Source organism: Arachis ipaensis, chromosome B08 (genome assembly GCF_000816755.2).
Source record: "Arachis ipaensis cultivar K30076 chromosome B08, Araip1.1, whole genome shotgun sequence".
NCBI lineage: Eukaryota > Viridiplantae > Streptophyta > Magnoliopsida > Fabales > Fabaceae > Arachis > Arachis ipaensis.
In genome coordinates, this window is record NC_029792.2 from 117,846,665 (window position 1) to 117,869,580 (window position 22,916).

At 38.9% G+C, this 22,916-nt stretch overlaps 1 long non-coding RNA gene across 1 annotated transcript; it reads right to left on the minus strand.

Moving 5' to 3' along the window:
• On the minus strand, positions 19,476-21,153 carry LOC110265736. The gene is made up of 3 exons (XR_002351992.1): positions 20,936-21,153; positions 19,973-20,232; positions 19,476-19,788 (listed from the first exon to the last, which is right to left on the minus strand). It is a non-coding gene; the product is annotated as an uncharacterized LOC110265736 (long non-coding RNA).

Here is a 22,916-nt window from a genome sequence, read left to right on the forward strand (position 1 = left end):
TATCCAAGAGAACTAGATTTTAAATTATTGTCTGAGTTCTTCATTTGCACAATGGTCACTCTCAAAATTTAGAGATCGCTTGCACTTACCACGGTTCATCACAGAAACAAGCTTCAAACAAAAAGACATTGAACTTCTGATTTGTTTATCCAAGGTATCCTCAAGACATTAAAACAATGTTACTAAAAAAAATCATAAGTTTGTTATGATTATTATTATTATTATTTGATTTTAAATCACTTATTTCAACTTACGAAGATAGCGAACTCCTAGCTCCTATCTTGACTCACAAAATTATAGTATGTAATTCGTAAAATCATAAGACAAAACGTCGTACAATAATACATAAAAGAATAACATTGTTTGATTTTCGTATAGATATTTTATTCTTTTTTTTATTTGTCTTATGTAATATTTTATTTTGGAATTCATCAAAGATCGAATTTTAGACCTTTTGGACATAGAGCTCTGATACTATGTCATAAAACTATTCATTCCAAAAGCTTAAACTGATAGGAGAAGATAACATTAATGGACATCTCTAATAGAAACAAATGGGAAAAATATATTCACGCAATAGGAATAAGCCACAAAAACGTAAAAAAACTATCATGTAAAATGCAAAAATATTTTGTTTTTAAGATCAACTATTAAAGTAACGCTCTAAAAATTCAAATAAAGGAAAATAATTATTATTCTTATTATCATCATCATCATCAAGAAAAAACGATAATTAGTGCTTATAGAGAAGATTCAGAGAAGTATTCAATCGCATTAAAATGAAAACAAGAGGAGTTTCTTCAAAATGCTTACACAGAAGACCCAAGTCGAGAAGGTGAGAACACCGATCAGGAGCAGGATATTTATTTTAGTCATTTCACATTATATTTTAGTTTTGTTTATGTCTATCTAAATATAATATTAGAGTTTATTTTAGTGACATAAATATTACTTTTTAGTGTCTCTATTCTATTGTATCTGTCCTAGTATCATGTGATATCCTGTTCTACAAAAATAAATCAATTATTCTCCACATACAAGTTATTTTATCATACAAGTCATTTTTCTCTAAATCACTCTCATGCGCATGTCTTACACACGCACATTTCACGCGCCTCTTAATTTAACAGATTTCAATCAAGGCGCACCTTCTTCGTGCCGTTACTGCACGTTCTTCTTCTCTTTTGTTATCGTCGTCACCAACACCACCACCTCCTCCTCCTCCTCCTCCTCTTCCTCTTTATTTTTTCATTGGGATTTCTTCTCCTCCTTATTTCGTTGTTGAAGATAATGAATAATTCAAGTTCAGATTATCAATTGAACCAAAACAAAATTGATTATTGTTTTGAATCCAATCAAGTAGTTGAGGTGTGGTTCGATTCTAGTTAATTTTTTCGTTAGTAGTTTATAATTCTGTAAGTGAATAATGTTTCATCATTGATGGTTTGAATTGAATGTAATGTAAAAGTTCTGCGTTAAAGAAAATATTTTTCTGTATTTGCAGCAAATTTGGGTGTAACACGAAGATATTTAGGTGTATTCTTTAAGAATTTTTGGTGTGTGTGCTGATAAATTCTGCATAATTCAAAACTCTTCTTCTCTCTCTTCCTCATCTTCTGTTGCTTCTTCTTCTTCTTCTTTTTCATCATCATCATCATCATCTTCTTCTTCTTCTTCTTCTTCTTCTTTCTTCTTATTCATCCACAACAAGGGAAGCGCGAACTGCTAGCGTTTTTTTTCTTGATTAGTGGCGGTTTTAAACTGCCACAAAATCAAATGCCGACGGTTCACCGAACTGCCATGATTATGGGTGCCGGCATTAGGTTTGGCGGCAGTTTTTACTAACCGCCGGTATAACCACCGCTAAATCAACATTCCGCGGCAATCATTCAGAAAACCGCCGCCAAATGTGAGTGACACGATTAAAAAGTATGTTTACCGGTAGTTTTAAAACTGCCGTTATTTACTTACATGTTTTCAACTGGTCGCAAACCGCCGCAACATGGTACATATTATGCAAACTTCGAGACACTTTTCGGTGATTTCAAACCGCCGCTAAATTAAGGAAAAATCCTACATTTTTTTAAAATGTTATAGAACTATTTTTTTTTACATTTTTTTATTATTTTAAGAGTTAATATTTTCAACCTTAGAATCTAAACTTGAAGCAAAACCAAAAAAATTATCTGCAAAACAAAATAATATATTCATGAAAGTACAAAGAAAAAAAATCTCTTGCAAAGAGTTACATAGTATAATTAAAAAAAAGTGTGCTTCAAACCAAAATATCTCCAATCCTAATATACTATTCTTTACTCATCATTCCACGGAACTCATCCTTGCAGCGATTTCTGGTGGGAGCTCCTCACCCTGCCGTTGATACAGATAAATCAGAGCACTCTCCATCGTTTACCTCTTTTTCTTCTATGCTGCTGCCTCATCCTCCATCGCCTTCCTCTTCAACTTCTCGCCTTCCAGCTCTGCTTGCAGTTCTAGCAGCTTCCTCTGGATCTCTACTTGGACTCTGTTGACTATCGCATGTAAATTCAGACCGAAGAGTTGACTAGGAGTCGGTCCAGAACCCACCCCACGTACTCTACTCGGTCTCTCTTTTCTGAAAACCTGAGCAATGGAATCATTTTGAGACAACACTCTAGAACACTCATCCTGTTGCTCTATCTCCTCAATTCTTTTCTACAGACACAAATTAGCAAATACAATCATTTTTATCATGGGTCCATCTCATGTCAAGAACACGCCAAATAGGATGATTAACTGTATCACTTTCATCACAGTAAAATAACACACAAATATGAATGAAAAAATTGGTCTCAAAAGTTATTTACATAAAACAACCAAAATAGATATCATAATTTTATCGATCAATTTTAAAAAGTAGTACTTACACCAATTGCTGTTGCTTCGTCATTGATATAGGAGCCATCTTTTTTTTTGTGCACTGTGATCCATAACTCTCCTCTACCGACTCGCCTCCCTTGTTGTTCGGACTGTGACAACAAAGTTTATGCCATTACTGTATTCCACACAATCAAGAAAACTTAAGAAACAGAGATAGTCCAAAGAGTGAATAAAAAAGTAAAGTACGTCTTCTTCCATCCTCCACGCGAAGCTTTTCGAACCGCCAATGTGGGTATATAGTAGTTTTAATCGATTAATCGCGTTTTTCCTGCACTTCTCCTATTGGTCCATCAGAGACAATGGGCGATTAGAAACTCATTTAAAAAGACTCAATGCAACATAAATGGTTCTGTTTTGTACCAATGATATACTAGATTACCTTCGTCTCCTCTTTGGTGCGATAGTCAAGGAACCATCTCCAATGCTCTTGATCAATTCCCGGCGGATGGTGCTCAATATTTTGTTCAGTCATGAATGTTGGCTCGTAAAAATCACTATACAACCTCAGCCTTGTTTTCTTCCAAGACTTCTCCATACTTTTCAAAATATTTTTCTTGATAGTTCCTTCACTATCTTCATCAAAGTGAAAATTTTTCTAAACAAATAATACAATTTGTCAATAATGGAAAAAATAAGTAGATTTGGTTTAACATGGATATATACTTTTACCTTGACACATTAGTTATAAACCTTGTCTTTAGTGGTAATCTTACGCCAACTTTTCTCACAGATAGAAAATTTTTCATAGTCAGATCCTAGCAGACCAAGCACGCCACTCAACAGTACAGCTTCATCTCCGATTGCTTGCTTTGCGTTGTTGAACCTGAGCATGATCCTTCTACCGTTAGGCCGTTCCATAGCCTCCCTCACGCTTAGTTTTGCCGGCTCGATTGTGCCTTCGGAATCTAAAAAAATACTACCTTATTCTTGTATCCGTTGTGGACAGCATGCAAGAAAATTAATATATAACATCATAATATTAACAGAATACCTTATAATACACTTAACAAAAGAAGCATGATGGATCACACGAGCATAAAATATGCATATATTGGAATAGAACTGGAATACTTGAAAAAAAAATTAAAAAAATAAGGAACTGGCTTCTAATATGTAAAGGAAATAATAAGTATAAATTTGAAATTTATTTCAAATGTCGAAGACAAAATTAAATTAATTTAACAATTCAGAAGTTTTTAAAATATTTTGAGATTTTTTTTGGAATACACTTTAACCAATTAAAAAATAGAAAACAAGAAATAAAACACATGACTTAGATTAAGGATGGGTTTGATGCTCTTTTGATAGTTGGAACTTAGAAGATTAATATATAATGGAGTCTAAATCATGTTAAACAAACAAAAATAATTAAATACGTCACCGATGATCTTAACCGTCCAAAACTCTGTAGTCTTGCGTCCTTTGCGACTCTGAGCTCCAGATGCATCAATGAGGTCATTGGTGCACGAAATCACAAACACACTTTTTCAATTCCGCACAACTAACCAGCAAGTGCACTGGGTCGTCCAAGTAATACCTTACGTGAGTAAGGGTCGATCCCACAGAGATTGTCGGCTCGAAGCAAGCAATGGTTATCTTGTAAATCTTAGTTAGGATATCAATAATAATTCTCAGTTTTAATTGGAATGAGTAAAAGAACATGGATTAAATAATACTTGTTATGCAATAATAGAGAACAGGTTGAGGTTTTGGAGATGCTCTGTCTTTTGAATCTCTGCTTTCCTACAGTCTTCTTCTTCACGCACGCAAGGCTCCTTCCATGGCAAGCTGTATGTTGGTGGATCACCGTTGTCAATGGTTACCATCCGTCCTCTCAGTGAAAATGGTCTAAATGCGCTGTCACCACACGGCTAATCATCTGTCAGTTCTCACTCATGTTGGAATAGGATCCATTGATCCTTTTGCGTCTGTCACTACGCCCAACGCTCGCGAGTTTGAAGCTCGTCACAGTCATCCCTTCCCGGATCCTACTCGGAATACCACAGACAAGGTTTAGACTTTCCGGATCTCAAGGATGCTGCCAATTGATTCTAGCTTATACCACGAAGACTCTGGTCTCACATATTTGAATGCTCTGTTGTCAGGAGATGCAATCAAACGCGTGAACCAGGAACCCAAGAGATACACACTCAATCTAAGGTAGAACGGAAGTGGTTGTCAGGCACGCGTTCATAGGTTGAGAATAATGATGAGTATCATGGATCATCACATTCATCATGTTGAAGTGCAAGTGAATATCTTAGAATAGAAACAAGCGTGATTGAATAGAAAACAGTAGTAATTTGCATTAATCCATCGAGACACAACAGAGCTCCTCACCCCCAACCATGGAGTTTAGAGACCCATGCTGTAGAAGATACAAAATTCAGATGTAAAAAATTTCATGAGCTATAAAATGAATCTCTAAAAGTGGTTTTTATACTAAACTAGTAACCTAGGTTTACAGAAAATGAGTAAGCTAAGATAGATAGTGCAGAAATCCACTTCCGGGGCCCACTTGGTATGTGTTTGGGCTGAGCATTGAAGCTTTCACGTGTAGAGGCTATTCCTGGCGTTGAACTTCAGCTTTTGTACCAGTTTGGGCGTTTAACTCCAAGTTTTATGCCAGTTCTAGCGTTTAACGCCAGAAAAGAGTAAGGAACTGGCGTTTAAACGCCAGTTTGTGCTACCAAATCTCGGGCCAAGTATGGACTATTATATATTTCTAGAAAGCCCAAGATGTCTACTTTTTAACGCAATTGAGAGCGCGTCAATTGGATATCTGTAGCTCTAAAAAATCCATTTTGAGTGCAGGGAGGTCAGAATCCAACAGCATCTGCAGTCCTTTTTCAGCCTCTGAATCGGATTTTTGCTCAGGTCCCTCAATTTCAGCAAGAAAATACCTGAAATCACAGAAAAACATACAGACTCATGGTAAAGTCCAGGAATGTGATTTTTATTTAAAAAATAATAAAAATATAATAAAAAGTAACTAAAATATACTAAAAACTTCCTAAAAACAATGCCAAAAAGTATAAATTATCCGCTCATCACAACACCAAACTTAAATTGTTGCTTGTCCCCAAGCAACTGAAAATAAAATAGGATAAAAAGAAGAGAACATACAATAAATTCCAAACTTATCAATGAAGATTAGCTTCAATCAGATGAGCGGGACTTATAGCTTTTTGCTTCTGAACAGTTTTGACATCTCACTTTATCCTTTGAAGTTCAGAATGATTGGCATCTATAGGAACTTAGAGTTCAGATAGTATTATTGATTCTCCTATTTCAGTATGTTGATTCTTGAACACAACTACTTTATGAGTCTTGGTCGTGACCCTAAGCATTTTATTTTCCAGTATTACCACCGGATACATAAATGCCACAGACACATAACTGGGTGAACACTTTCAGATTGTGACTCAGCTTTGCTAGAGTCCCCAATTAGAGGTGTCCAGAGCTCTTAATCACACTCTTTTTGCTTTGGACTACGACTTTAACCGCTCAGTCTCAAGCTCTTCACTTGATACCTTCACGCCACAAGCACATGGTTAGGGACAGCTTGGTTTAGCCGCTTAGACCAGGATTTTATTCCTGTGGGCCCTCCTATCCACTGATGCTCAAAGCCTTGGATTCTTTTTATTTTACCCTTGCCTTTTGGTTTAAAGGGCTATTGACTTTTTCTGCTTGCTTTATTTTTTTTCGCAAGCTTTTCACTGCTTTTTCTTGCTTCAAGAATCAATTTTATGATTTTTCAGATTATCAATAACATTTCTCATTTTTCATCATTCTTTCAAGAGCCAACAATTTTAACATTCATAAACAACAAATTCAAAAATATGCACTGTTCAAGCATTAATTCAGAAAACAAAAAGTGTTGCCACCACATCAAAATAATTAAACTATTTTCAAGATATAATTCGAAACCATGTACTTCTTATTCTTTTGTAATTAAAAACATTTTTCATTTAAGAAAGGTGATGGATTCATAGGACATTCATAGCTTTAAGACATAGACTCTAAATTTTATTAATCATGAAATAAAAATAAGACTTAAAATAAACATAAAAGCAGACCAATAATAATAGATTAAGCAGCTTGCAAAGCATGCTATTTTGATTTTATTGTTCCTCCTTAAGTTGATCCATAGCTTCTTGCAGCTTGGTGACAGATGCTTCTAGGCGGATCCAGTAGTCAATCTGAGGGATTTCTGGGAGGAACTCCTACGCTCTCCTTTTGATGGAGTTATCTTGAACTTGTTGTCCTTCCATTGACTTCTTGGTGATTGGGTGCTTGACTGGAATGAACTCATCTACTCCCATCTTCACCCCAGCATCTTTACATAGCAGAGAGATTAAGCTTGGGTAAGCCAATTTGGCTTCAATGGAGTTCTTATTTGCAATTGTGTAAATCTCACAAGAAATCAGATGATGAATCTCCACTTCGTTTCCCAGCATAATGCAATGAATCATCACTGCTCTTTTGACAGTGACCTCAGAGCGGTTGCTAGTGGGCAATATAGAATGCCCAATGAAGTCCAGCCAGCCCCTAGCAACTGGTTTGAGATCTCCTTTCTTGAGTTGGTTTGGGAAACCTTTTGAGTTGGTTATCCACTTAGTTCTAGGGAGGCATATGTCCTCTAGAACTTGGTCTAACTGTTTATCCATTCTCACCATTCTCCTATTAAAGGATTCTGGATCATCTTGCAGTTGAGGTAGCTTGAAGACCTCTCTTATTTTGTCAAGATGGAAGTAAATAATCCTCCCTCTAATCATGGTTTGGAAGGTATGGAAGGCAGATCCAGTCATTCTCTGCTTATCTGTCAGCCACAGATTTGAGTAGAATTCCTGAACCATGTTTCTTCCCACCTTTATCTCAGGATTAGCTAGAATTTTCCAGCCTCTATTTCGAATCTGCTCTTGGATCTCCGGATATTCGTCTTCTTTCAGATCGAATTTAACTTCCGGGATCACTGACCTCAAACCCATTATTTTGTGGTAATGGTCTGCATGTTCTTTGGTTAGGAACCTCTCTTGATTCCAAACTGGCTTTGGAGTATTCTCTTTCTTGCCTCTTGAAGTAGTTTGTTTTCCCTTAGGAGCCATGATCTTAGTGAGTCTTAGCTCGGTGATCACGGAAAAATACACCAAACTTAGAAGTTTGCTTGTCCTCAAGCAAAAGAAAGGAAAGGAGATGAATATGAGGAGAGTCAAATTCGAGTTGTAGAGGAGAGGGGGTGGCCGAACGTATATTTAAAGGTGGAGGGGTGGGGTTTCAAAAATTTTGAAAAAGATATGATAGAAAGATATACAACAACAACAACAAAGCCTTGTCCCACTAAGTGGGGTCGGCTACATGAATCAAACGACGCCATTGTGCTCTGTCATGTATCATGTCTACAGAGAGACCGTTTACATGTAGATCTCGTTTGACCACCTCATGGATGGTCTTCTTAGGTCTTCCTCTACCTTTCGCCCTTTGTCCATCTTCCATCTCATCTACCCTCCTGACTGGATGTTCTATCGGTCTTCTTCTCACATGTCCAAACCACCTGAGACGCGATTCAACCATCTTTTCCACAATGGGTGCTATTCCAACTCTCTCCCTTATATCTTCATTCCTTATTTTATCCAATCGCGTATGGCCACTCATCCATCTCAACATCTTCATCTCTGCCACACTCAGCTTATGTTCGTGCTCCCCTTTAGCCGCCCAACACTCCGTACCATACAACATAGCCGGTCTTATAGCGGTGCGATAGAATTTACCTTTAAGTTTTAAAGGCACCTTTTTGTCGCATATAAAACCAGATGCACTCCGCCATTTTGACCAACCTGCTTGGATCCTATGATTTACATCCTGTTTAATCTCTCCATTATCCTGTATGATGCACCCAAGATACTTAAAACTTTTAACTTTTTGTAGGATGTTTTCTCCAATCTTCACCTCTATATTGGGGTTTTCCCTTCTCAAACTGAATTTACATTCCATATATTCCGTCTTACTACGGCTTATGCGCAGACCATATACTTCTAGAGCTTCTCTCCATAACTCCAACTTCTTATTTAGGTCTTCCCTTGACTCTCCCATAAGGACGATATCATCGGCAAAAAGCATGCACCATGGCACAGGCTCTTGGATGTGCTCTGTAAGTACTTCCAAGACTAATGTGAAAAGGTATGGACTTAAGGATGATCCCTGGTGTAATCCTATACCAATAGGGAATTCCTCTGTCACACCACCTTGAGTCTTCACACTAGTTGTGGCCCCATCATACATGTCTTTAATTGCCCGAATATATGCGATCCTTACTCTCCTCTTTTCTAAGACCTTCCATAAGACCTCCCTTGGTACCCTATCATACGCTTTTTCCAAATCAATAAACACCATATGTAGATCCCTTTTATTACTACGATACCTCTCCATCATCCTTCTTAATAGGTATATCGCTTCAGTGGTGGATCTGCCTGGCATAAATCCAAATTGGTTCTCTGTTACTTGTGTCTCTTTTCTCAACCTCCGTTCTATCACCCTTTCCCATAACTTCATAGTATGACTCATAAGCTTAATCCTTCTATAGTTTCCGCAACTTTGTATATCCCCCTTATTCTTGTAGATAGGTACCAAGGTGCTCTTTCTCCACTCATCAGGCATCTTCATCCGCCACCACCTCGTCCTTGGGTTCTTCGTATGATGTCTTTTCCTCAACTTTTGCTCAACGCGAAAATCCATGACGAGCACCCTATGTTGTGTTGTCAAACTCTCTCCTGGGATAATTTTACAGTTAATGCAAAATTTTCGGTCGACTCTCCTCAACAAGAAGAAGTCGATTTGAGAGCTTGTCATGCCACTCTTATAGGTTATAAGATGTTCGTCTCTCTTTTTAAAACATGTATTTGCAATGAGAAGATCAAGGGTTGAGGAAAAGTCCAAAATAGTTTTACCCTCGGCATTGATCGTCCCGAAACCATGGCCTCCGTGAATACTCCCATATCCAGTCACTTCTCTCCCAACATGGCCATTTAAATCTCCTCCTAAGAAAATCTTGTCTCCCAAAGGTATGCCTTGAACCAAACTCTCTAGATCCTCCCACAACCTTATCTTGTGTTGTTCGTCCGAACCCACTTGCGGTGCATAGGCGCTAATCACATGGAAAGCACCTCTCTCCACCACAAGTTTGATAGAGATGATCCGATCTCCCACCCTTTTGACATCCACTACGTCCTTCTTCCACTGCTTATCCACAATTATTCCAACCCCATTCCTATTTTTCACCTTTCCTGTATACCAAAGATATGATAGAAAGATATGATTGGTAAAAAAATGAATCATGATATGAAAAAGATGAGATTTTAAAATTCAAAAGATATGAAAAAGATATAAAGAAGTTAAATCTGAAAATTTGTTGATGCATCTAAGAATTAAAAGAAGATATGATGAGTTGGAAAAAATTTGGAAAGGGATTGAAAAGATAAATAAGTTTTTGAAAAAAGATTTGGAAAGGATTTGAAAGAAAATTGAAAAGTGATTTAAAAATTTATAAATTTTTGAAGTTGGATTGTGAGTGATGAAAATTTGTAACATGTTTATGTAGAAAATTATGAATTAAAACATGAAAGTTTGAAAAAACTTGAAGTGAAAACAAAATCTCCTCCCCTTGCCTTTTCTGGTGTTAAACGCCCAGAATGGTATCTATTCTGGCGTTTAACGCCCATATGTTGGCCATTGTGGGCGTTTAACGCCCAGCCAGGTACTCTGGCTGGCGTTAAACGCCAGAAATCTTTTATCACTGGGCATTTTTCTAAACGCCCAGGATGCTGCAACTCTAGCGTTAAACACCCAGAATGGTATCTTTACTGGCGTTAAACCCCCAGAATGGTACCCATTCTAGCGTTAAACGCCCAGAATGGTACCCATTCTGGCGTTTAACGCCCAAAGTACCCCTTACTGGTGTTTTCGTGCCCGTGAGCTCCTTTTCTCTGCTTTCTGCTCTGAATCCTTCTGTAACTCTATAAACTCCTGCAATTGATAATTAACCTTGAAGATAATTTATATCAAACTCATATAATTATTATTTAAATAACAAATAAACTTTGCTAATGGCTGGGTTGCCTCCCAGCAAGCGCTTCTTTATTGTCTTTAGCTAGACTTTATTGAGCTTTAATCTAGTCTCAGTTTTGAGCATTCTTGCTCAACATTGCTTTCAAGATAATGCTTTACTCTCTGTCCATTAACAATGAACTTTTTGTCAGAGTCAATATCCTGAAGCTCTACATATCCATATGGTGACACACTTGTAATCACATATGGTCCCCTCCACCGGGATTTTAATTTCGCAGGGAATAATATGAGCCTAGAGTTAAACAGCAGAACCTTCTGTCCTGGCTCAAAGACTCTGGATGACAGTTTCTTGTCATGCTATCTTTTTGCTTTCTCCTTGTAAATTTTTGCATTTTCAAAAGCATTGAGTCTGAATTCCTCTAGCTCATTCAACTGGAGCAATCTTTTCTCTCTAGCTAACATGGCATCAAGGTTTAGGAATTTGGTTGCCCAGTAGGCCTTGTGTTCCAGTTCCACTGGCAGGTGACAGGCTTTTTCATACACAAGCTGGTATGGAGAGGTCCCTATAGGCATTTTAAATGCAGTTCTGTATGCCCATAGAGCATCATCCAGACTCCTTGCCCAATCCTTTCTACAGGTACTTACAGTCCATTCCAGGATTCGTTTTAGTTCTCTATTTGAGACTTCAGCCTGCCCATTTGTCTGTGGATGATATGGAGTTGCCACTTTGTGGTTAATTCCATATCGGATCAGAGCAGAGTCAAGCTGTTTATTGCAGAATTGAGTCCCTCCATCACTGATTAGTATTCTACGGACACCAAATCTGCTGAAGATATGCTTCTGGAAGAACTTCAGTACTGTCTTAGTATCATTAGTGGGTTTGGCAATTGCCTCTACCCATTTAGATACATAGTCTACTGCCACCAGAATGTAAGTGTTTGAGTATGATGGTGGGAAAGGCCCCATGAAGTCAATACCCCATACATCAAATAACTCAATCTCTAAGATCCCTTGCTGAGGCATGGCGTAACCATGAGGCAGATTACCAGCTCTCTGGCAACTGTCACAGTTACGTACAAACTCTCGGGAGTCTTGAAAGAGCGAAACTCTCGCGCGATCTAGAATTTTCTAAAAATAAATTTCCGTTGTAAGTATAGCTTCTAGACCGACAAGAATTTCTTCCTTACAAAAGTTTTGTTTGTCACTTAAGCAAACCCAATAAAATTGATAACCGAGTATTTAAACCTCGGGTCGTCTTCTCAAGGAATTGCAGGGAGGCATGACTTATTATTAGCTTTGGAAAAGGTAGAATTTTGGGTTTTTAAAAGGTTTGAACAAGTAATTTAATTGACAAGAAAAATAAATTAATAATTAATAAAACTCTTGGCAAGGTATGAGAACTGGAATTCCTATCCTAGTTATCCTTATCAATGGTGATGAGAATTGTGTTTTAATCCCACTTAGTTAAGTCAAGTGGACTAATTAATTTCATCCTCAAGTCCTAGTCTTTCCTTTGGAAAGGCTAGAGTTATTGGAACTCAAATTAATCAGCAACTCCCAATTTCAACCACTACTTTATTTGATAACTCAAGCGTCACCAATTACTTAACCAGAACTAAAAGGGAGAAAATATCTAAATTAAATTAAAAGCATTCATATAAATAAAGCAAAGCAAAGTCAAATCTGAAATACCTCAAATTATATTAAATAAAACATTCAAATCTAAATACGAAGAATTCATAAGCCAAATTGGTAACATGAGTCAGATACGAATAAAAGCATTAGAATAAATAAAAATATAAAAGGAATATTGAACCTGAGAAGAAGTTGAAATCCTAAATCATAATCCTAAGAGAGAGGAGAGAACATCTCTCTCTAAAAACTACATCTAATTCTAAAACTATGTGAATATGAATGTATATGAGTTGTGTGATGAATAGATACATTCTCCCACTTTATAGCCTCTAATCTGTGTTTTCTGGGCCGAGAACTGGGTCAGAAACAGCCCAGAATTCACTGGTTTCGAATTCAAACACGCTGGTTTTTCGCCACTGCGATGCGTCCACGTGGATCACGCGTTCGCGTCACTTATCATCAGGGAAACTATGGCAAATTATATATCAAATCGAAGCCCCGGATGTTAGCTTTCTAACGCAACTAAAACCGCATCATTTGGACCTCTGTAGCTCAAGTTATGATCATTTTAGTGCGATAGGGTCAGGCTGACAGCTTTGCAGTTCCTTCAACTTCTTGTATTCCTTCCACTTTTGCATGCTTCCTTTCCCTCCTCTAAGCCATTCCTGCCCTGTAATCTCTAAAAATACTTAACACACATATCAAGATATCAAATGGTAATAAGAGAAGATTAAACATATCAAAATTAAGACCAAAGAAGCATGTTTTCAATCATAGCACAAAATTAGGAAGGAAAACGTAAACTCATGCAAATCATATGAATAAGTGTATGAAAGATTGATAAAATCCACTCAATTGAGCACAAGATAAATCATAAAATAGTAGTTTATCAAGTCTCTATAGAGGGTAGGCCAGTAGAAGCCACATTGGAGAACTTTTGTGGCTGTTCGCTCACCTCCGAAATGTCCTCCATATTGTGATCCATGGCAATGCCATAGGATCTTCTGTGCCTCTTCTCTAGGAACGCATCTGCGGATCATTCCATCTGCACATCTCTTGAAGGGATATAGTTCATCCCACAAGTAGTACTTTACATCAGAAATTAATTTTTTCGTTTGCTGTCTACTGTACTCTTTGGGTATGAATCTCACGGCTTTATAGTTTGCAATGTCTGCAAACCATGGTACTTCCTGAATGGCAAAGAGTTGCTCATCCGGAAAGGTCTCAGAGATCTCAGTAGGAGGGAGGGACGCCCCTGCTACTGGTTTTATACGGGACAGGTGATCAGCTACCTGGTTCTCTGTCCCTTTTCTGTCTCTTATTTCTATATCGAACTCTTGTAGAAGCAACACCCATTTTATGAGCTTGGGTTTTGAATCCTGCTTTGTGAGTAGATATTTAAGAGCAGCATGGTCAGTGTACACAATCACTTTTGATCCTACTAAATATGATCTAAACTTGTCAATGGCATAAACCACTCCAAGCAGCTCTTTTTCTGTGGTTGTGTAGTTCTTCTGGGCATCATTTAGAACACGGCTGGCATAGTAAATGACGTGCAGAAGCTTGTTATGCCTTTGTCCCAATACTGCACCTATAGCATGGTCACTGGCATCACACATTAATTCGAATGGTAATGTCCAGTCTGGTGCAGAAATGACAGGTGCTGTGACCAACTTAGCCTTCAGAGTCTCAAAGGCCTGCAAACACTCTGTATCAAAGACAAATGGTGTATCAGCAGCTAGCAGATTACTCAGAGATTTTGCGATTTTTGAAAAATCCTTTATAAACCTCCTGTAGAATCCTACATGTCCCAGAAAGCTTTTGATTGCCTTAACATTGGTGGGAGGTGGTAATTTTTCAATTACCTCTGCCTTAGCTTGATCCACTTCTATTCCTTTGTTCGAAATTTTATGCCCAAGGACAATTCCTTCAGTCACCATAAAGTGACATTTTTCCCAGTTTAAAACCAGGTTAGTCTCTTGGCACCTTTTCAAAACAAGTGCTAGATGATCAAGACAGGAGCTGAATGAGTCTCCAAATACTGAGAAGTCATCCCTGAAGACTTCCAGAAATTTTTCCACCATATCAAAGAAAATAGAGAGCATGCATCTCTGAAAGGTTGCAGGTGTATTACATAGACCAAAAGGCATCCTTCTGTAGGCAAATACTCCAGATGGACATGTGAATGCTATTTTCTCTTGATCCTGAGGATCTACTGCAATTTGGTTATAACCTGAATAGCCATCCAAAAAGCAGTAATAGTCATGACCTGCTAGTCTTTCTAGCATCTGGTCTATGAATGGTAAAGGAAAATGATCTTTTCTGGTGGCTGTATTGAGCCTTCTGTAGTTAATACACATACACCACCCTGTAACTGTTCTTGTAGGAACCAGTTCATTCTTTTCATTGTGAATCACTGTCATGCCTCCCTTTTTGGGTATAACTTGGACAGGGCTTACCCAGGGGCTATCAGAAATAAGATAAATAATCCCAACCTCTAGTAATTTAGTGACCTCTTTCTGTACCACTTCCTTCATGGCTGAATTCAGCCACCTTTGTGGTTGGACCACTGGCTTAGCATCATCCTCTAATAGGATCTTGTGCATGCATCTGGCTGGGCTGATTCCCTTAAGGTCACTTATGGACCACCCAAAAGCTGTCCTGTGTGTCCTTAGCACCTGAAGTAGTGCTTTCTCTTCCTGTGGCTCTAAGGCAGAGCTTATGATTACAGGAAAAGTGCCATTCTCTCCCAGAAACGCATATTTCAGGGATGGTGGTAGTGGTTTGAGCTCGGGTTTAGGAGGCTTATCCTCTTCCTGAAGAATTTTCAGAGGCTTTTCTGTTTCCTCTGGTTCTTCCAGATCAGGCTGAACATCTTTAAAGATGTCCTCTAACTCTGATTCGAGACTCTCAGTTATATTGATCTCTTCCACCAAGGAGTCAATAATATCAACGCTCATGCAGTCATTTGATGTGTCTGGATGCTGCATAGCTTTGACAGTGTTTAACTTGAACTCATCCTCATTGACTCTCAGGGTCACTTCCCCTTTTTGGACATCAATGAGAGTTCGTCCAGTTGCTAGGAAGGGTCTTCCTAGAATGAGAGTTGCACTCTTGTGCTCCTCCATTTCCAGTACTACAAAGTCAGTGGGAAAGGCAAAAGGCCCAACCTTGACAATCATGTCCTCAATTATGCCTGATGGATATTTAATGGAGCCATCAGCAAGTTGAAGACATATCCGGGTTGGTTTGACCTCTTCAGTCAAGCCAAGCTTTTTGATAGTGGATGCAGGGATTAGGTTGATACTTGCTCCAAGGTCACATAGAGCTGTTTTAGTGCAAGCACCCTCTAATGTACATGGTATCATAAAGCTTCTGGGGTCTTTAAGCTTCTCTGGTAAGCTTTTCAGAATGACTGCACTGCATTCTTCAGTGAGGAAAACTTTTTTAGTTTCTCTCCAATCCTTCTTATGACTTAAGATCTCTTTCATGAACTTAGTATAAGAGGGTATTTGCTCAACTGCCTCTGCAAACGGGATCTTTATTTCAAGAGTCCTGAGATAGTCTGTAAAGCGGGCAAATTGTTTATCCTGTTCCACTTGGCGGAGTTTCTGAGGATAAGGCATTTTGGCTTTATATTCTTCAACCTTAGTTGCTGTAGGTTTATTTCCTACAAAGGCATGTTGAGAAGCCTTCTTAGGAAGGTTACAATCAGCACTTGCAGGTGTCTGATCCCTCACTAGCGTTAGAACACCAGGATTAGGGGTTGGATGGGCGTTTAATGCCAATTTTCCACCCTTTTCTGGCATTTGAACGCCAGAACTAGGCATGGAATGGGCGTTTAACGCCAGTTTTTCACCATTTTCTGGCGTTTGAACGCCGGAAGTGGGCATCCACTGGGCGTTTGATGCCAATTTTTCACCCTTTTCTGGCGTTTGAACGCCAGAAGTATTCCTCTCTGGGCTCTTACTGTCCTTAGAGGGATTTTGAGCAGTGGTTTAGTCATCCTCTGTTAGTTGTTCCTTTCTTGGCTTTCTGCTACCTTGAGCTGAATTATTCAATGTCTTTCCACTCCTTAATTGAACAGCTTGGCATTCTTCTGTTATCTGTTTAGATAGCTGCTGTCTTGCCTGATCCAATTGTGCTTCCATATTCTGATTAGTATTTTTAGTGTCTTGGAGCATCTCCTTGAATTCTGCGAACTATTTTGTTATAATAAGCAATTGCTGATTGAGTTTAGCAACTTGTTCTTGAGGACTAAATTCGGTAGATACTGCCTTAGCCTCTTTTTTCATGGAGGACTCACTGCTTGAGTACAGATGTTGATTTCTAGCAACTATATCAATGAGTTTTTGAGCCTCTTCAATTGTCTTTCTCATGTGTATAGATCCACCAGCTGAGTGGTCTAGAGACATCTGAGCTTTTTCTATAAGCCCGTAATAAAAGATGTCTAACTGCACCTACTCTGAAAACATTTCAGAGGGGCATTTCCTTAGCATCTATCTGTACCTCTCCCAGGCGTTATAAAGAGATTCATCATCCTCTTATTTAAAGCCTTGGATGTCCAGCCTTAGCTGGGTCATCCTTTTTGGAGGGAAGTATTGGTTCAGGAATTTGTCTGATAACTGTTTCCATGTTCTTATGCTTGCTATGGGTTGGTTATTTAACAACCTCTTAGCTTGATCTTTTACAGCAAATGAAAACAGTAATAATTTGTAGACATCCTGGTCTACTTCCTTGTCACGTACTGTGTCAGCAATTTGCAAGAACTGTGCCAGAAACTCAGTAGGTTCTTCCTGTGGAAGACCGGAATACTGAAAATTTTGCTACACCATGACAATTAGCTGAGGATTTAGCTCAAAACTGCTTACTTTGATGGGAGGTATACAGATACTACTCCCGTATGCAGCGGTAATGGGGTTAGCATATGACCCCAGAGTCCTTCTGGACTGTTCATTTCCACTTATGTCCATGATGGAGAAAAGGGAATAGATATGAATTGCAAATAAATTATATTTTTATTTTTATTTATTTAATTAAAAGCAACCAAATAAAATAAAATAAAATAAATAAAAAATAAAATGAAAGTTTCGAAAACTAAAATAATTGATTAATTAAGAAAATTTGAAAAACCTTGGATATGATTTTTGAAAAATATTTGAATTTTGAAATGCCAAAACTAAGATAAGATAAAATAAGAAGTTTTAAAATAAAAATCTGAATTTTTAAAGGGAGAATTCGAAAATCAGTTAAATTAAAGAGAAAAGATATTTTTGAATTTAATGAAGAAAGAGAAAAACAGTGAAAACGACACCAAACTTAAAATTTTTAGATCAAAATAAAGGAAACAAACAGGAAAACTTTGAATATCAAGACGAACACCGAGAGCAACTTTTGAAAAATTTTTAAGAAAACAAAAACACAAAGGACACCAAACTTAAAAATTTTTATACTCTGCGCACTAATGATTCAAAAAAAAGAAAGAAAAATAAAATTATGCAATTGACACCAAACTTAAAATATGAAACTAAACTCAAACAGATGACTAAATCATGAAATTATTGGTTTTGAAAATTTTCAAAAATAATTAAGAAAAATAAAATAAGAATTTTAAAATTTTAACAAAAAACAATAATAGAAGACTCTAAACCAAAAAGAAAAATTTCTCCTAATCTAAGCAACAAAATAAACCGTCAGTTGTCCAAACTCGAACAATCGCCGGCAATGGCGCCAAAAACTTGGTGCACGAAATCACAAACACACTTTTGCAATTCCACACAACTAACCAGCAAGTGCACTGGGTCGTCCAAGTAATACCTTACGTGAGTAAGGGTCGATCCTTCGAAGATTGTCGGCTCAGAGCAAGCAATGGTTATCTTGTAAATCTTAGTCACGATATCAATAATAATTCTCAATTTTAATTGGAATGAGTAAAAGAACATGGATTAATTAATACTTGTTATGCAGTAATAGAGAACAGGTTGAGGTTTTGGAGATGCTCTGTCTTCTGAATCTTTGCTTTTCTACAGTCTTCTTCTTCACACACGCAAGGCTCCTTCCATGGCAAGCTGTATGTTGGTGGATCACCGTTGTCAATGGCTACCATCCGTCCTCTCAGTGAAAATGGTCCAAATGTGCTGTCACCGCACGACTAATCATCTGTCGGTTCTCACTCATGTTGGAATAGGATCCATTGATCCTTTTGCGTCTGTCACTACGCCCAACGCTCGCGAGTTTGAAGCTCGTCACAGTCATCCCTTCCCGGATCCTACTCGGAATACCACAGACAAGGTTTAGACTTTCCGGATCTCAAGGATGCTGCCAATTGATTCTATCTTATACCACGAAGACTCTGGTCTCACAGATTTGAATGCTCTGTTGTCAGGAGATGCAATCAAACGCGTGAACCAGGAACCCAAGAGATACACACTCAATCTAAGGTAGAACGAAAGTGGTTGTCAAGCACGCGTTCATAGGTTGAGAATGATGATGAGTATCATGGATCATCACATTCATCATGTTAAAGTGCAAGCGAATATCTTAGAATAGAAACAAGCGTGATTGAATAGAAAACAGTAATAATTTGCATTAATCCATCGAGACACAGCAGAGCTCCTCACCTCCAACCATGGAGTTTAGAGACCCATGCCGTAGAAGATACAAAATTCAGATGTAAAAAATGTCATGAGCCGTAAAATGAATCTCTAAAAGTGATTTTTATACTAAACTAGTAACCTATGTTTACAGAAAATGAGTAAGCTAATATAGATAGTGCAGAAATCCACTTCCGGGGTCCACTTGGTGTGTGTTTGGGCTGAGCATTGAAGCTTTCACGTGTAGAGGCTATTCCTGGCGTTGAACTCCAACTTTTGTGCCAGTTTGGACGTTTAACTCCAACTTTTATGCCAGTTCTGGCGTTTAACGCCAGAAAAGGGTAAGGAGCTGGCGTTTAAAAGCCAGTTTGTGCTACCAAATCTCGGGCCAAGTATAGACTATTATATATTGCTGGAAAGCCCAAGATTTCTACTTTCCAATGCAATTGATAGCGCATCAATTGGATATCTGTAGCTCCAAAAAATACATTTCAAGTGCAGGGAGGTCAGAATCAACAGCTTCTGCAGTCCTTTTTAAGCTTCTGAATCAGGTCCCTCAATTTCAGCTAGAAAATACCTGAAATCACAGAAAAACACACACAGGCTCATAGTAAAGTCCTGGAATATGATTTTTATTTAAAAACTAATAAAAATATAATAAAAAGTAACTAAAACATACTAAAAACTGCCTAAAAACAATGCCAAAAAGCGTATAAATTATCCGCTCATCAGTCATCGACTTCTTCCTCAAGAGAATCTACCTCATTCGCATTAGCGCCTAAGTTTACGTCTCCTGGCAGCGAGTTCTGGGCACTATCTGTGCTCGTTTGTGGAGCAGGCCTTCGTTCGCTGTGCGGTGGACAGAACGGGTGTGAAGACACTATCACCAGTGGCCGGGGGAGATTTGAGAGTCATCGTGGTGGGAAGCTGAAGCCGTATTCGCTCCCGTTTGAGGTTGCTGAATTCCTGGTTCCAACTTTGCCTTTTTCATGTAACGACCTTTCCAAGCCATCTCAAACTCCTGACACCAACAAGCAAACAAAAAATTGTACAAATAGTCATGGTCCATAGTATGTTTTTCTGATTTCTAATCTCAAGTAGCTTATGAGGCATTTTATTCTTATTTTTTAATGCAATAAAGTTTCAAATCTTATTGTTAGGCAGACTATGATGTGTTACTTTCCTTATTTCTTTCTATTGTAATTTTAGCTCCTAGAGAATATCGCTTACTACATACATCAATGGTAGTGCATCTAGACTAACGAGGATGAAAAATGAAATTAACATCATAATAGTTAATCCTATTTCTAAAAAAAATACAAGTCCTCTAAAGTTTTCATCAAATAATTTTATAAAATATAAGTCCTCTAAGGTCCTCTGAATTTCATCAAGAGCAGAGGAAGGCAGGGAGTGGAAAGTGACCCTTTGAGGGTGGGGTGTTCAAAGCTAGCCATAAACATCACTTTCATTTATGAATCAAAGTGATCCTGCAGCCACATATGAGGCGCAATACGAACATTTTCGAAGAATGTCATGTAAACGAAATTAGTGCCGGCAAAGTCACAACTTGGCCAAGAAAGAAAAATGCCACAACTACCAAGCAGTTTCATGAGCTATACCCCTGGGTCATCTAAAAGCAAATTATATAGCCATGCATGTTGCTAGGTCCAGGTAAAAGCTTCAGTCAGAATATATGAATAAAACATAATGGAACGAATGCTTACCCGAGAAGAGAAGACGGGCCAGCAGCAGCTCTAGACTGACGACGACGAGGACAGGTCCGGGCTTCAAAAGCCGAGAGCTGCGACAGGCGACAACAGCAGGAGGTCAATCCCTTTCAGGCGAGGGCTTCGACGGCTTGAGGCTATGGGAGTCACGGCTGGCAGTTAGGGTCCAGTGGAGTGACGCGAGGGAGAAATAGAATTTGGGCACCACTGAAGTATTTGATTTCACCTTTGGCAATTGCAATTGAATTAGTATGGAAAAATTGGTTTCAGTCTTTTAATAATAATAATAATAATAATAATAATAATAATAGAACTAAAAAGATAATGATAAGAACAACCATAACACTTGGATCAGCATAATAATTTATCAGAGGCACACCGTATCAATAATAAGTATCGGCTATTCATAATGTTTTTGTTAATAATAAGAATGTTAATAAAAAAGTCTTTATTTTTGAACAAAAAATTAAGAGAAAATTCCACTCCCCTCTCTTGTAAGATGTTAAAATGACACTCGCTTCCCTTCTATTTTATAAATGTACATTCTCCTCTTTTCTAAGTTCTAATTTTTAAAAACCTCCTCTTTAATCCATTTTAAACTTTTTGTGTTAATTTGTTCGGTAAGTCGGTTACCGGTCGGTTCGGGTGAAGATCCTGGGAGATGGTAGGGGCTCGTCAGGTCGTGGACTGTCGGCCAGAGATGTGCAAGGTCCCGAGTACTCCACGTAAGAAAAGAGGGGGGGGGGGCCACCTGCAAAGACACTCCGATGCTCTTGTCAGTAAATGTGCAGGCGGAGAGGGTGATGTGATTTATGACGTACCTTGGGGTAAGGGTAGGTCCTTCCCCATATATACTATGTTAGAGGTGGGCCCCGCTAGGGCAGGCCCACCTTTTCCAAGGCCTCTCCTGCACAGCTGTGGAGAAGCTGTCAGGGACGCATGTCCAGGACGCGTGTCCGGGTCAGCAGAGAAGCACTTTGCCCACGACCGCTCGGGTCGAGTAGTGCTCGGGTCGGGCCGGCCCGTAATTGGTTTGGGCCAGGCTGTAACAGTGCCCCTGACGCGCCAGTAATGATTGTGAGATATTGGTGGCGCGTGACTTCTTCGTTCGTGTGTTGTCGCCGGGTCGTCTGGTCGTGGGGGAGACGTGCCTGCTGCGCGCGTGTCTCTTGGTTGTTGAGGTGACCGTTCATTGCTTCGTTCTTCGCGCTGAGCATTAAATGCTCATAATGGGTTGCAAAAACCCCGCGCGCAAAGACCATTTTACCCCTGGTCTTTTTCGCGCTTCGTGTAGCGGTTTTTAAACAGTTTCACAGTTTCTTCTTTCTTTTTCTCCCATTCTTGCTATTCCCATTTTCTTCTTTTCCTAACATCCAAAGCTTCTTGTTCGAGCATCCCTGTGCCTCTTCTTTCACTCTCAAGTTTCTTCAACCGATTCAGGTAATTCTCGCTCCTCGTTTTCTCGTGCTTTACCTGCGCCTTATTGCTGTATGTTTATTGTTTGTGTTTACTGCATGCTTTCGCTGCTCCGCTTGGTTTTTGTTGCTGGATGACCTTCCAGTGTTTAAGTAGATGAGTTAGGGGAGGGGTACCATTCCAGGGTAGGTTTCTAGGTGGCTTTCTTGATAGGTGTAGCTTGGTTCATGCCTGATTTTGACCGTTCAGTAGGATGAACATAGTCTCTGGGCGTTTTTTCGGGCTCCCGATCTCATAGTCTAACGGAGTGGTACCCCGCTTGTAGGTATGCCTCGCGTTGTTGCTCGGGCTTCTCCTTCTACCACTAACTACGACCCGTACGCCTGGGTGACCTCCGATGTGAAGGATTCTCCGAATCAAATGGATCTGGAGGAACTGACAGATTTCCGGCAAGCCGGGTATCTCTGTGGTGGCACAGACGAGGAGCTCAATTACGAGACCATCGTCCCCGCCCCCAGTGAGCGACTGCATGAGATCAACTTTCACGCTCCCCGGGTTGCCA